General features: G+C 49.7%; 1 protein-coding gene across 1 annotated transcript in view; it reads right to left on the bottom strand.

Annotated features, from left to right (window-relative positions):
- SUPT6H (SPT6 homolog, histone chaperone and transcription elongation factor) overlaps positions 1-14,512 on the bottom strand; it is a 1,106,805-nt gene that overhangs the window by 913,312 nt on the left and 178,981 nt on the right. The gene's annotated exons all lie outside the window — the stretch shown is intronic.

Here is a 14,512-nt window from a genome sequence, read left to right as displayed (position 1 = left end):
GGTTGGATGAGGCCCGTCTGGCTTGGTTAGCGACCCGCAGCAGGATCTACCAGTGGGGAGATAAGTCTGGTAAGCTACTCCACAGGCTGTGTCAGGGGATACTGTACCCCCAGGCCCTCCCTGGTATTGTAGGCCCGGATGGGGTGACCCGGTCTGATTCCTCTACAATCGCTGTACTAGCAGAGCTATATGCCCCCAGAGAGTGTTTACCTGAGGAAGTGATAGGCCGTTTTCTGGATGATCTTCCGCCTAAAGCTTTGTCTGGCGAGGAGAGTACGGAGCTGGATGTTCCACCCACTGAGGAGGAGCTGAATGCCGCCCTTGGAGACCTACGCGAAGGGAAGGCCCCAGGGCCTAATGGTTTTCCATGTGAATTTTTGAAAAAAATATTTTTTGCAGCTAGGGCCCCAGTATCTTTGGGTGGTGGAAGAGGCCAGGGAACCAGGCTGTCTGCCTTGTGATTGGAGACACGCAGAGGTGGTGGTGTTCCACAAGCCTGGTAGACCTCCTGACCAACAGGCGTCATATCGCCCTATCTCTCTACTGAACATGGAGGTCAAAATCCTGGCTAAGGCTTTAGTCAACCGCCTTCGGACCCACATCACATCCTTGGTACATCCCGACCAGGCTGGTTTTATGCCCCAGCGGGTGACTCAGCACAATATTCGTCGAGCACATGTTGCTCTTGCAGCCATCCAGGGGTTGGGTGAACGAACAGCGATGTTACTGGCAGACATGGACAGAGCATTGGATTCCCTCAGTTGGTTATATCTATTCGCGCTTTTACGCAGGTTGAATATTGGACCACGCTTCCTGTCCTACCCGACATTACTCTACACCGACCTCACCGCATCAGTACGTGTAGCTGGCTCTATCTCTTCCACTTTTTCTATTGGCTGCCCCTTGTCCCTATACTAGTTTGCATTGGCTGTGGAACCCCCTGGCCGCCTGGTTGCAAATAGATGCACAAGTAACTGGCTTCGAATGGGCACACGGACTGTCGGACCGTATTACACAATACGCCAACGATGTGCTATTCTTTATCACTGATTTAGATAGGACGGGGCAGAGGTTGCTTCACATCATGCAGATCTTCGGAGAGTCCTATGGCCTATATATGAACCCCCGAAAGTCCACTCTATGGGTCCTTGGGTATACAGCGGGTCTCTGATCCTGGGCATCATCCGTTCAAGTGGTTTCTGGGGGGAGGAAATATCTGGGAGTCTTTTTGTCAGATTCGCCTACCACATCTTGGGACAGAAATTTGGCTCCAATATGGGATCGTGTGCGGGAGGATCTCAAGACGTGGTCTCAAATGCCATTGTCTATATATGGCAGATCAGCCATCTTCAAGATGGTCTTGCTTCCCCGCTTATTATACCATCTGCAAAAATCACCCCTACCCGATCCCTCCTAGATGGTTCCGGAACGTTAATGCAGCCCTGGGACAGTTTTGTGGGCCGGTGGAGCGGCGAGAGTTGCATTACGGACGTGCTTCCAATCCACGTACTGTGGGGTGCTGACGATCTCTGACATTTTATCATACTATATGGCCTCGCACCTGCTTGTCCTAAATGAATGGTGATATAGGGATAGGGCCGATCCTGCCTATGCTGTCGAACGCAGGTGTATGGGAGATCACTCTTTGCACACTATTCTATATTCTGCACCACTGCGCAACTCCCTGACATCAGTTACGAAGGTGGTATTCCAAATCTGGAGGCAGGCTCTACGGAGGATGGGGTGGTGGAATAGACTGACTCGGGAGACTCCCCTCTGGAATAATGGGCGATTGCCACAACTAGCTACTCTACCTGGGTTTCATGGCTGGGATAGCATTGGTATCTCTACTCTGGGTGACGTAATGCAGGGGCAGGTCCTGAAGTCCTTTCACGACCTACAGAAATATTTCCAAATGCCGAAAACCCAATTCTACAGATATCTTCAGTTCCGGCATTCTCTCTCCCCTAGCTTGGAGGGCTTAGAGTCCCTGGCTGAGTTTAGCCCGACTGAGGCGAAGGTGTTCATGGGAGAGCTCCAAGATCACAATATTTCAAAAAAATCTACCAATCCCTGGTTACTCATAGCTCCCCCACGCTATAGAAGTTCAGAGAGGCCTGAGAGGGTGATGTGGGCCCACTAGAAGAGGAGGATTGGACAGAGGTCTTGGCCTCCCCGCGGGGAGCTGCCATAGCAGTACGTCTGCGCCTTATCCAGTTCAAGTACCTTCATTGGGAATACTTCACTAGGGTTAGATTGTGGAGGGTGGGCTTGGTGGCCTCCCCTGTGCGTCTCAGATGCGAACGGGAGGAGGGTACCCAGCTGCACATGGTCTGGCACTGCTCTACCTTGGCACGATTCTTGAGAGGGGTTATGGCCTGCCTCTCAGAGGTGTTGGGCTGGGACCTTCCCCGCTCGTCGAAGCTGGTACTTTTACATGTTATGGAAGGGGTTGGGGGCAACATATACAGACGCCATCTCATGCTACTTGGGTTCACCCTGGCTAAGAGATATTGCCAGGACATGGAGGGCACCGGCAGCGCCCTCAGTGTCCGCATGGAAGAACGGCCTGGACTTCTGCATGGGCTTAGAGATTCCCATTTTCACAGCAAGAGGGTGGCCGCTCAAACATTTAAAAATCTGGAAGCGATGGACGGACTACCATGGCTTGGAGTTGGAGCCCGTCTCTATGGCAGGGCCCCTCGACCCGGCTTAAATCTCCATTTTGTTGGTGCAGGACATAGTCTTATGGGAAATGGTGGGCTACGCTTATTGAGGAAGGTGCTATTTCTGTCAATGTGCTGCTCTGGGTGGACTTTAGTGCGATGGGGCGGAGGGTTTGTTGGGTTATTGTTTCTTTGTTGGTTTTTCATCTGTATTGCTCTCCATTTTTCCATGATTTGCCCTTGTAAAAAGTCAAAGTCATAATGATATGCGTTTCTTCTGCAGAAATTTCTGGGGTACAGAGCTTTGCTCCTTATGTGCTATTTGATGAATAAAATCGGTTTAAAAAAAAAAGGTGAACATGTGTGCTCATGTGAGGGTTGCGCATCGTAGACTCCTGCCCTGCGCAGTCCGGTAACTTCCAACAGGTAGCCTGGTGCAGGAAAGGAGGGGGGAAGCCTCTGCAGGATTGCATACCGACTGGGATAGGCCTCATTATGTTAGTGTACACTCACATGGAGAGTCCGTGTGGTTTACTTCTTGTCTGCAGTGACAGTCCATTATACACATATGTGGAAGACTGCTTTAGAGTGCAGTATTGCTTCGCTGTGACCTATAGAGACCATTGACATTGAATTGGGGTGTAACCTGGGCGGGGAAAATCAATTCTGCAAGTTCCAGAAAAATATCTGTACAGCTTCAGGAGTGTCCCATTTCTCTGGTTCAGCTCAAATCAGAGCCCAGGCCTTACGTCACCCTGCTGTGCCAAGTTAATTACATTTCTCTCCAGAAGCAGCAACAAAGGCCATTGTTGTGGGGTTCAAGCAATCAGCTGTCACACTATCGGGAATGGGCCTGACCAATCCCACCAAACAAAGAAAGGAGCCCAGACTTCTGGCGCCAACACAGGAGGGGGCTCCATTTCAAGATTATTGTTGGAACAGCACTTGCAGTGATGTCAGCAAGGGGCAGAGCAGAGGCCCAGGTAGCAGATGGGACTAGTGAGCCCTGGGTGACGCTATTTCTTAATGTACCAGAAGGCTGTGCAGGAAGTTTGGGGGAAGAGGTGATGTAGCACTCCTGGAAAGGCCAGTGGTAACTTGCTTCTGGAACATTCCGTCCCAACTTAGAAGGTCTTGCGTAAGGAGGAGAGCTCTCTCACGATTGTGACTTACTGTTGGACACTGGGACTGGAGGCGGCAACCATGAACAACTGGCAGAAGGAACCACCTGATATTCATCTGGATAGTTGCCCCGAGGACCAGCGAGGCACTCCTCAGGACCTTGCAACCTGGTCCTCTTACACACCCTAGGGAAGGGGAGAAAAGCTACAGGAGAAAAGCTACAGAGAAAACATAGGAGAAAGGCTGATGCAAGGAGTCAGTAAAACCAGCTCCCCGTAAAGTTTGTCACCTTAGAGGCCAGGAGGATCACCACCAGGAGCAGAATGAGCCCAAGATGGAGCAAAACCACCCATCGAGCCAGAGATGTGAGCTATGGTTACATGTTGTTGGCTCAAAATGTGATGTGCTCTACAGGCTGTTTTTATAGTTGCGTTTCCAATGGTTAAAAGTATATAACAAGCATTTGCAATGCAATAGGTCTCATTTAAGCGAGTTTGAGCTATTGACATTGTAAATGACCATGCCTTTTGTTTTCGTTTCTAAAACATAAATAAAAGGCATTGTCATTTACAATGGCAATAGCTTAAACTTGCGTACATGTGAGACCTATTGCATTGCAAATGCTTGTTATGGGAGACTGAAGGCACAGGAAAAAATAATGTGGCAACAAACGTGTCCTAAGCAGGTGACCGTTCTAGGCAGCATTTGAAATGCAGGTCATGGCGGAGCTGCCTTCCCAAATACGCCTGCTTAACTCCCGATCATATTAGATAAATATTTATTCTATATTAATGGCTCGAATAGTTGTCCTTGGAACTGCCCCGTGAACAATGAACTACCAGCCTTAGAAAGGCATTGCCTATGTTTGGGCGTTAAAGATCTACCAAACCTAAAGACTATTTTTTATTTCAAATCCAAGGTTATCCAGCCGGGGTGGAGCTGGAGTAACTGCGGCTATTTTTAGTGCTGAGCCGCCAGCTTGAGGTGCCTCAGACACCAAACACCTGCTGCTGAGCTAGCACAGACTCGAGCCTCCATTTTGTGGTCCGTCAGCGTGGGCCGCCATCTTGAGAGAGCACGGTTTATAAGCATGCCTGCAGGCAATGTTCGTTTCTATACCATAAAAGCAACTTTGTTTTTTTTTTCCTTTTAACCAGATATGGTTTGCTTTGGATAATTATTCCGAATGGAAAATAAGGAAAAATAAAAATATACAGATTTACATTTTTTGTACTCTGTTTAAGGGGTGAAATTTGTAACACGCATTTTTTAAGACTATATTTTTTCCACTTAATTTTGATAGCTATGTATTCTTTCCCACAAAGATTTAGTGAGGAGTGTTTAAATTGTGCTCATTACAAAAAGGCAGCCGTGATTACATAATGCTGACAGAAGCCGCCTCACAGCACTGCTAGGAAGCGCACTGTTTAAAGAAACAAATGGGAGGCTGTCTGTGTCAATACTGGTGCACCGGATAGGAGATGTCAGGTGAGCGGTGCGAGGCAGCACACAGCACTGCTGGGAAGCGCACTGTATGCGCACAGAGGTGGGGAAGGCAGACTGTGGCTGCGGGGTCCATTGAAGACAGCGTGTCCTGCACTGAAAATGGCGCCGTAAACAAACAAGCGCAGCCAAAGCGGACAGCGCTGAAAGCGGGGCCGTAAACAAACAAGCGCAGCCAAAGTGGACGGCGCTGAAAATGAAAATTAAAAAAAGGGTGCTTACTTTCTTTTAAAGGGGAGAGTATAAAGCCGCCAGTAAAAGATCCAGTCCGGGTGGGCGGGGCCAAAAGAGGACAGGGTGGTAACCAGGAGGGACTAAAAAGCCTCAGTAACAATCATAAGACACCGTTTAGCATAACCAATAACGCAAAATGACGCACTCCAATGGAAATTACTGGTGGAGCCGAAACAACTTCGAAAAGTATATTGTTTCCAAGGAGCCCTCACAGAGCGGGCAGCGCATGTGCGCTGCAACGCCAGGCGAGACCTAAAAAGTCTCTGGTCTTTCTCCCAGTTATTATCGTCAAATCACCCTACTAGATGCAACAGGGAAGATGTTGTAGTAACCCCCCACTTTTTTCCAGACTACTGATGCACTTTGACTTGATGTGCCCTGGGTCCCTGCCAATCAGGTTTCCATGGCCTGGGTTCTTTCCCAAAAATGTATTGTGTACCCCCAATTGGCACCTCTCTGGCCATGTCAGTCCCTTGTAAAAGGTACCATGGGTAACAAGTGCACTTTGGACAGGGAAGGCCTCTGAGGGCTGAAGCACTTATTGTAGAACAAATGGGGGATGGGAGCACACTGCCTCACCTCCCAGCACACTTCGCCCCTTAGCATTGTGGTAAATGCAGTTCACAGTGATTTTTTACTTGAATTTTAGCTGTAGTGGTTCACCAAAGTTAGTGCAGGTTAGTGCTGTGAATCTCTAGACACATGTGTTTCTGGATATTATCCGTCTTCAGTAGAGATAAAAAACGAAAATTCATTCTGGGGTTGCTGGAAAGGCTGCCATAGTCTCTCAGGTCTCAGTAACTCTCTCTGGCGCACAGGTGCATCGCCAAGAGCTCGTCAGCTCAGTGGCTCAAGGGAGCCATTTCAAACAAATGGGGGATGGGAGCACACTGCCTCACCTCCCAGCACAGTTCGCCCCTTAGCATTGTGGTAAATGCAGTTCACAGTGATTTCGTACTTGAATTTTAGCTGTAGTGGTTCACCAAAGTTGGTTTTTTATCTCTACTGAAGACGGATAATATCCAGAAAAACATGTGTCTAGAGATTCACAGCACTAACCTGCACCAACTTTGGTGAACCACTACAGCAAAAATTCAAGTAAGAAATCAATATGAACTGCATTTACCACAATGCTAAGGGGCGAACTGTGCTGGGAGGTGAGGCAGTGTGCTCCCATCCCCCATTTGTTTGAAAAGGCTCCCTTGAGCCACTGAGCTGACGAGCTCTTGGGATGCACCTGTGCGCCAGAGAGAGGTACTGAGAGACTATGGCAACCTTTCCAGCAACCCCAGAAGGAATTTTCGTTTTTATCTCTACTGAAGACGGATAATATCCAGAAACACATGTGTCTAGAGATTCACAGCACTAACCTGCACCAACTTTGGTGAACCACTACAGCAAAAATTGAAGTAAGAAATCACTATGAACTGCATTTACCACAATGCTAAGGGGCGAACTGTGCTGGGAGGTGAGGCAGTGTGCTCTCATTCCCCACTTATTGTAGAACCCTTAGAAGCCCTGTGTGTGGTTTTTTTTTTCCTCTCTCTCTCTCTCTCTCTCTCCCTCCCTCCCCCTCTCTCTCTCTCCCCCACCCTCCCTCTCCCCCACCCTCCCTCTCCCCCTCCCTCCCTCCCTCTCCCTCACTCCCTCTCCCCCTCCCTCCCTCTCCCCCCCCTCTTCCTTTCCCCCTCCCTCGCCAGAATCGACATGGCAGACATACCCGTGTGCCACGCCTACAACCCACTGCCCTGGCATAGGTCAGGCACCCCTCTAGCTGGGTGCACTATACCAGTGGTGAGGGTACAGGTGCATGAGCCCTGTACCCCTACAGTGTCTAAGCTAATTCTTAAATAAAATGTGTAAAAATCACTCTAATTGGATATAAGCACCCTCACTCACCAACCTGGTTGGTGACATGCTTCATCATAGGGTTCCACCAGAGACGCCTACTGCAACTCTGGTGTGCTACAACGCTCCATTAAAGCGGAGCTGGATATTGCTTATGTGCCTATCAAAAAATGTGTGATAAGTTCAAGGGGTGAAGTTAAAAAGTGCAAAAGGTTTTAACCAAAACAATTTTAATGGTGGAAAACGCAGCACTGGATAAAAACAGGTGAAATTGGATGTTCCTCACTGGTTTATATTGACCAGATGCATCCTACTCAATAAAGGTCAACATGTTTCAGCTTTTGAACGTATTACTTGAAGCTTTCTTCAGGACCAAAAGCACCACGGCGGTATAAGCACACTAAGACTTACCCTAAACTGTGGTGCAATAAACCGAAGTAACTCATGGTTTTGTAGAGGCCTTCAAGCATTTCCCAAAAGCCAACAATGTGTGCAAACAAGAGTCACACCGCTCCTTAGGTACTGTTGGGTGGCGGGACTCTAAATCCAAAATTCAGCATGAATCGACCGCCAGCTGGACACCTACTCCGTCCCAATAGACCCGGAGATGATCAGTGACATGACATTCTTGGCTTCTGGGAGATGCTTGAAGGCCTCTACAAAACCGTGAGTTACTTCGGTTTATTGCACCACAGGTTAGGGTAAGCCTTAGCGTGCTTATATCGCAGTGGTGCTTTTGGTCCTGAAGAAAGCTTCAAGTAATACGTTCAGAAGCTGAAACATGTTGACCTTTATTGATTAGGATGCATCCGGTCAATTTAAACCAGTGAGGAACATCCAATTTCACCTGTTTTTATCCAGTGCCGAGTTTTCCGCCATAACAATTATTTTGGTTAAAACCTTTTGCACTTTTTAACTTCACCCCTTGCATTTATCACACATTTTTTGATAGGCACATAACCAATATCCAGCTCCGCTTTAATTGAGCGTTTTAGCACACCAGAGATGCAGTAGGCATCTCTGGTGAAACCCTATGATGAAGCATGTCACCAACCAGGTTGGTGAGTGAGGGTTCTTATATCAAATTAGAGTGATTTTTACAATTTTTTTCTATTTTTTCTTATGGGATACACTCTTTCGTTGTTTAACAGTTATAGTCTAGGGGGACAAAGAGTGGCTCCTTGCCCTCTCTCTCTCTTGTCGTTTTTCTTAAGCTAATTCTTAGACATTGTAAGTGCAGTACTGCCATTAAGAGTATATGGTGCTGGGAGTTTGTCACTACTAACTCTACAAGACAATAATGGCTTTAATGAAAACTGGGAAGTTTGGTATGAACCTTCTCAGCACATTAAATCCACACTAATGCCGGCGTGGGATTTAATGGAACATGCATCTGTAGGAAAGCGGGTTTCTACTGCAGTAACCCCCCCACTTTTTGCCACACTACTGATGCACTTTTTCTTGGTGTGCCCTGGGTCCCTGCCAATCAGGTTCCGAGGGCCTGTGTTCTTTCCCTAAAACTAACCCAATTGGCATCACTGGCCACAGGTCAGCCCCTGGTAAATGGTATCACAGCTACCCAGGGCACTGTGACCAGGGAAGACCTCTAAGGGCTGCAGCAATTGTATTGTGCCACCCTTAGAGGCCCTGTACCCTGACACTCACACACTGCCTTTGCAGACTGCGTGTCTTGGTGCAGAACAAAGTGAAGAGTCGACATGGCACACATCCCTGGCATACATCAGTCACCCCTCTTGCTGGGTGCCCTATGCCAGTGGTGAGGGTTCAGGTGCATGAGCCCTGTACCCCTACAGTGCCCAAGTCCATTCATGGGCACTGTAAGTGCAGTGCTGCCATTAAGAGTATATGGTGCTGGGAGTTTGTCATTATGAATTCCACAGGACCATAATGGCTACACTGAAGACTGGGATGTTTGCTATCAAACTTCTCAGCACATTAAACCCAAACTGATGCCAGTGTGGGCTTTAATGTAAAATGCACCACAGAGGGCATCTTAGAGATGCCCCCTGAAACTCGACCAACTCCTAGTGACCTGACTGAGTGGCTGCTTAGGCTGCCACCACCAGACATGTTTCTGTACCCCTGGGTCGAGAGCTTGCTGCTCTTGGGGGCCTGAAACAATGCACATCCTGAGACGAGGTGCTACAGCTCCTCCCCAGGATGGGAAAGGTTCACGAAGGAGAAGCTTCAAAGGCATGCCGCATTTGTGAGCCTCTCCAGACCATTTGCTTCTTTCAGCAACTGGTCCCCACTGCTTCTACCCACAACTTTTGGCGATAGAACCGGTGGGAAACCCAAGTGAGGAAAAGAGGTGTGCCCACCTCTGCCAACCCCACCCCTCAGGTGGGGGAGGCGAGGTGAAGCACTACCTTGAGTCCCCGCCATCTTGAGGATGGGGGGGACTCAGCCAACCAGGGACAGGCTCCTGCCCCCATCCCACTGGAGAGTGGCAGAATAGGGGGTGTACCCACCCCAAGGAAGGGACCCATTGGTCCCTGCCCTTTACCTGCCTGTAACGCCCCTAAATTTAGTATTTAGGGAGCACACTGAACCTTCCTTCCTCAGATCCAGCCTACCTACAAGAAGAAAAGAAGAAGGACGAAGAGCCGTGCCGAGCTAACAAGAGGACGACGCCCACTGACTTGGCCCCATCCCTACAGGCCTGTCTCCCCTCAAACCTGCTCCTGCCAAATCCCAGCGTGTCCAGCAGTCAGCAACCTCACAAACCCAGGAGGACCTGCCTGCCTGCCTTCACTTCCCAGACTGTTTCTCCCTTGAGCACAGGACGGGTTTAAACTACAGCTTCTGATGCCAGCTAGAGACCGCGAATCCAGCCCTCTCTGCACCCACCAAAACCGGCCCGAGCGGAAAAACACCACGAGGAGGTCCCCCCGGCGATCCTGACCCGAGATCCGGCAACTCCCCGACCAGCTTCAAGCCTCTAGACGACGCCTGCAGCCTCAATCCAGAGGACCCCCCCACCACGACCAGAGCGGGTAAGATAATCCGACATCAGAAGGCACCCCTGCAACCGACGCCCCACAGCCTTGTGTGCCCAAACCAACAGTGCCTAACCAACCCATGATATCCCAACTTACCCCTCGAAGTGGTGGTCGCAGCCAGGAGATACTCGTCCCCGAACCTGCATGGTTTCTTTCTCCCGGAGGTTCTCCATTGAAAACAGGGCACCCGACCTCAAAACATCACCCTGCACCTGGCCGCCCTAGTGCCACCGAGGGTGCACCTTTGGTGCTACTTTGGTCCCCAAGTTGCCCTGAGCTTAACCCTAGGAGCATTGCTCTCACAACCCAGTGGCCTGCTTGCCAGCAGCCACCAACCGGAGGCCCTCTATCCCCCATTGGATAACATTGGGCCTCAACACTCTGCACCCGGCCGCCCTAGTGTCGCTGAGTGTGCAACAACAGTGCATCACTGACCCTAGGAGACCCCTGAGTCTAACCCCGGAACCTTACCTCCCACAGCCGATTACTTACCTGAGAATCGTTAATCTGTTTTCCCTCCATAGGATAACAGACACTTTTTCTCTAAAAAGTTTTTAAGTGTGGAGTTTTGAAATCTGAAAATATTCTTTAAAAATCATGCGAATAACCAAAACTTAATTTCTTACCTGTTTCCAGGAAATGTCCCAGAGTTGAATTTAGGTATCCAGCACTGAGTTAGAAAAGTAACGTAAAAAGTAACTTACCTGCAATGTATTGTATAAGCCCATTAATTTCAATGTAATGCTCCAAAAAGTTTCGAAGTGTGGAGTTTTGAAAACTGAAAATATTCTTTAAAAATCATGCGAATAACCAAAACGTAATTTCTTACCTGTTTCCAGGAAATGTCCCAGTGCTGAATCTAGGTATCCAGCACGGAGTTAGAAAAGTAACTAAAAAAGTAACTTACCTGCAATTTCCTGAAAAACCTATTCATTTCAATGTACTGTATAAAACAAAGTACAATTTCTATTGCATTTTCAAACTGTTCTATATCCAGTAACTTATTACTGAAAAGTGTTTAATGCTTACCTGTACCAGGCTTGCTTGGTTCTAAAAATAAACCGTATATTTTTATACAAACACAATTGGCCTAGAGTTCAGCTCTTCAGTGTGTGAATGCATTTGCTGAGTGAGTGAGTACATCAAATGCTTAACACGGTCCTCTGATACTGCCTTATTGCTCGACCAAGCTACCACTATGAGAGAGTAAGGTTCTATCTAACTTTAACCTCTGCGTACCTCTGGGGACACTTGGACTCTATACACACTATACCTCATTTTGGTGTAGAATATATAAAGCCAGTTTCTTACAGCATCTTGGCGATGCCCTCTGAAAAACGACCAGCCTCTGGTGGGTTCCCTGACTGCTACACACCAGCCTGCTACCACAAGATGTGTTTCTGGACCCTTGGGGTGGCAGCCTTCACTCCCTGAGCCAAGAGACAAAGCCTTTCCTGGATGGAGGTGTTCACTCCTACCCCAGGCCAGGAAGAGCCATCTGTGGCAGGGAAGCTTCAAAGGCCTTGCATTCTTTGTAATGTGACCCCAGCCTCTCCTGCTATCAGGAGCAGGCCCGCTTCCTGTCCCTCCTCCTTTTCAGCGGGAAGACAAGCAGGAAAAATTAGCCAGCCCAGAAGGTGTGCCCTCCTCTGCCAACCCCACCCCTCAGGTGGGGGAGGCAATGTGAAGCTCACTCTTCAGTGCTTTGCAGATGGCACGAGTAAGAAAGTGGGTTTCTGTTGCAGTAACCCCCCCACCTTTTTTTGCCTAATAGCTGATGCACTTTTCCTTGTTGTGCCCTGGGCTCCTGCCATTCAGGTGCCCAGGGCCTGTGTTCCTTCCCTAAAAACCGCCTAACAGCCAAAACCCAAATTGGCAAACCCTGGCCACATGTCAGCCCCTTGTAAATTGTACCCTAGGTACCCAGGGCCTTGAGACCAGGGAAGGCCCTAAGGGCTGCAGCACTCATTGTGCCACCCTCAGAGGCCCTGTACGCTAACACACACACACTGCTCTTGCAGGCTGAGTGTCTGGGTACAAGATAAAACAAAGAGTCGACATGACACACATCCCTGTGTGCCATGCCCATCACCTACAATGCCCTAGCATACATCAGCTGGGTGCCCTATGCCAGTGGTGTGGACACAGGAGCATGAGCCCTGTGCCCCTACAGTACCCAGGTCCATTTCTGGGCGCTGTAAGTGCAGTGCTGCCATTTAAGAGTACATGGTGCTGAGAGCTTGTCAAACACGAACTCCACAGCACCAGAATGGCAACACTGAAGGCTGAGAAGTTTGGTATCAAACTTCTCCGCACATTAAACCCGCACTGATGCCAGTGTGGGATTTAATGTACCAAGCACCACAGAGGGCATCTTAGAGATGCCCCCTAGAAACCTAACCTACAATCCACGTCTGTTCTGAGGCTGCCTAGGCTGCCACACAGCAGACATGTTGCTGGACCCCTGGGTAGGAGAGCCCCTGCTCTCCTGGGTCTGCAACAATGCACATCCTGGACAAGGTGCTAAATCTCCTCCCCCAGGATGGGCAGGGGGAAGCTTCAAAGGCATGCCGCCGCTGTGAGCCTCCGCAGGCCACTGCAACCCCCCACTCTGGCGGGAAGCTAGGCCGGAAACCCCAAATAAGGACAGGGGATGTGCCAGCCTGCCAACCCCCCCCTCAGGTGGGGAGGCGAGGTGAAGCACATCTCCGGGCTCTCGCCATCTTGAAGATGGGAAGCCCTGCCCAATCAGGACTAGGCTACTGCCCCCCTCCCACAGGGAAGGGGGCAGGGACCCATTGGTCCCTGTACTTCACCTACCTGTAACGCCCCTAAATCTAGTATTTAGGGGCACCCTGAACCTTCCTTCCCTTCCCCAGATTCCGAAATCCGAAGAAGAGCTAGAAGAAAGAAGACCTGCCCTGCAGCTGCTAAGAGGAGGAAGACACCAACTGCCTTGGCCCCAGCCCTACCGGCCCGTCGACCCTCGAACCTGCTCCTGTGCCAACCCGGCATCTCTTGAGGCCAGCAACCTCACAAACCCCGGAGGACCTGGCTACCTTTCGACTCTAACCCCCTGGGACTTCCATGAGTAGAGGCTCTACTCAAAATCTACTTCTAATCCCTGGCAGCATCCCGGAACCCTTCACACTCTGCACCCGCCAAGCCTGGCCCGTGCCGGAGTGAACAAAGACCACGAAGACGACCCCACGGCGACTGTGACCCAGAGTCCGGCACCCAAGGACCTCCCTTGACACTCCTGAAGAAGCCTGCAGCCTCAGAACCAGGCGCCCCCCCAACCGCGATCAACAGAGGGTAAGATTTCCCAACACCAAAAGGCACCCCTGCCCCCTGCGCCCCGCGGCCCCCTGTGCCTAATCCCGGGGTACCTACCTATCCTCCAACTACCCAACTTACCTCTTGAAGTGGTGGTGGCACCTGAAAAATCTTCGTCCCCGAGCTTGCAGTCTTTCTAAACCGGAGAGTTCCCATTGAAATCAATTGAGCGCCCGAAGGCTCAAAAGCACCCTGCACCCAGCTGCCCGAGTGGCCCTGGCAGTGCAACCTCTACACCTATCTACTTCCCCACTTGCCCTGAGTAAGGGACCAGGAACCCAGCTCCCACAGCCGCGTGGCCTGCTAGTCAGCAGCCACCAACCAAGGCCCCCCTACCTCTCATTGGATAACATTGGGCCTAACTCTCTCTGCACCCGGCCACCCCTGTGCCGCTAAGGGTGAACCAACTGTACCTCCCTGACCCTGGGAGACCCCCGAGTCTATGCCCAGAACCTTAACTCTGCCAGTCGAGTACTTACCTGTAAACCGATAACTCAATTTTCTCCATAGGGTAACATTGACTGGCTTTTTTCTGAAATTTCTTCTAAGTGTGGACTTCTCAAAACTTAAAATATTCACCAAAAATTAGCCGAGTAACGAAAACGAAAATACTCACCTGCTATTAGGTGAGCTCCCAGTGCTGGATCTTGGTGCACAGCACGGACTCTGAAAAATACTTACAACTGTACTTACCAGTAACGTAATTTTCTCCCATAGGAAATCATAGACTGTTTTTCTGTGAAATTTCTTCTAAGTGTCAAGTTCTGCAAACTTTAAATA

This window comes from Triturus cristatus, chromosome 3_2, assembly GCF_964204655.1.
Source record: "Triturus cristatus chromosome 3_2, aTriCri1.1, whole genome shotgun sequence".
Classification (NCBI taxonomy): Eukaryota; Metazoa; Chordata; class Amphibia; order Caudata; family Salamandridae; genus Triturus; species Triturus cristatus.
The sequence above is the reverse complement of the archived record's forward strand: the minus strand, read 5'-3'. Positions and strand labels throughout refer to the sequence as shown.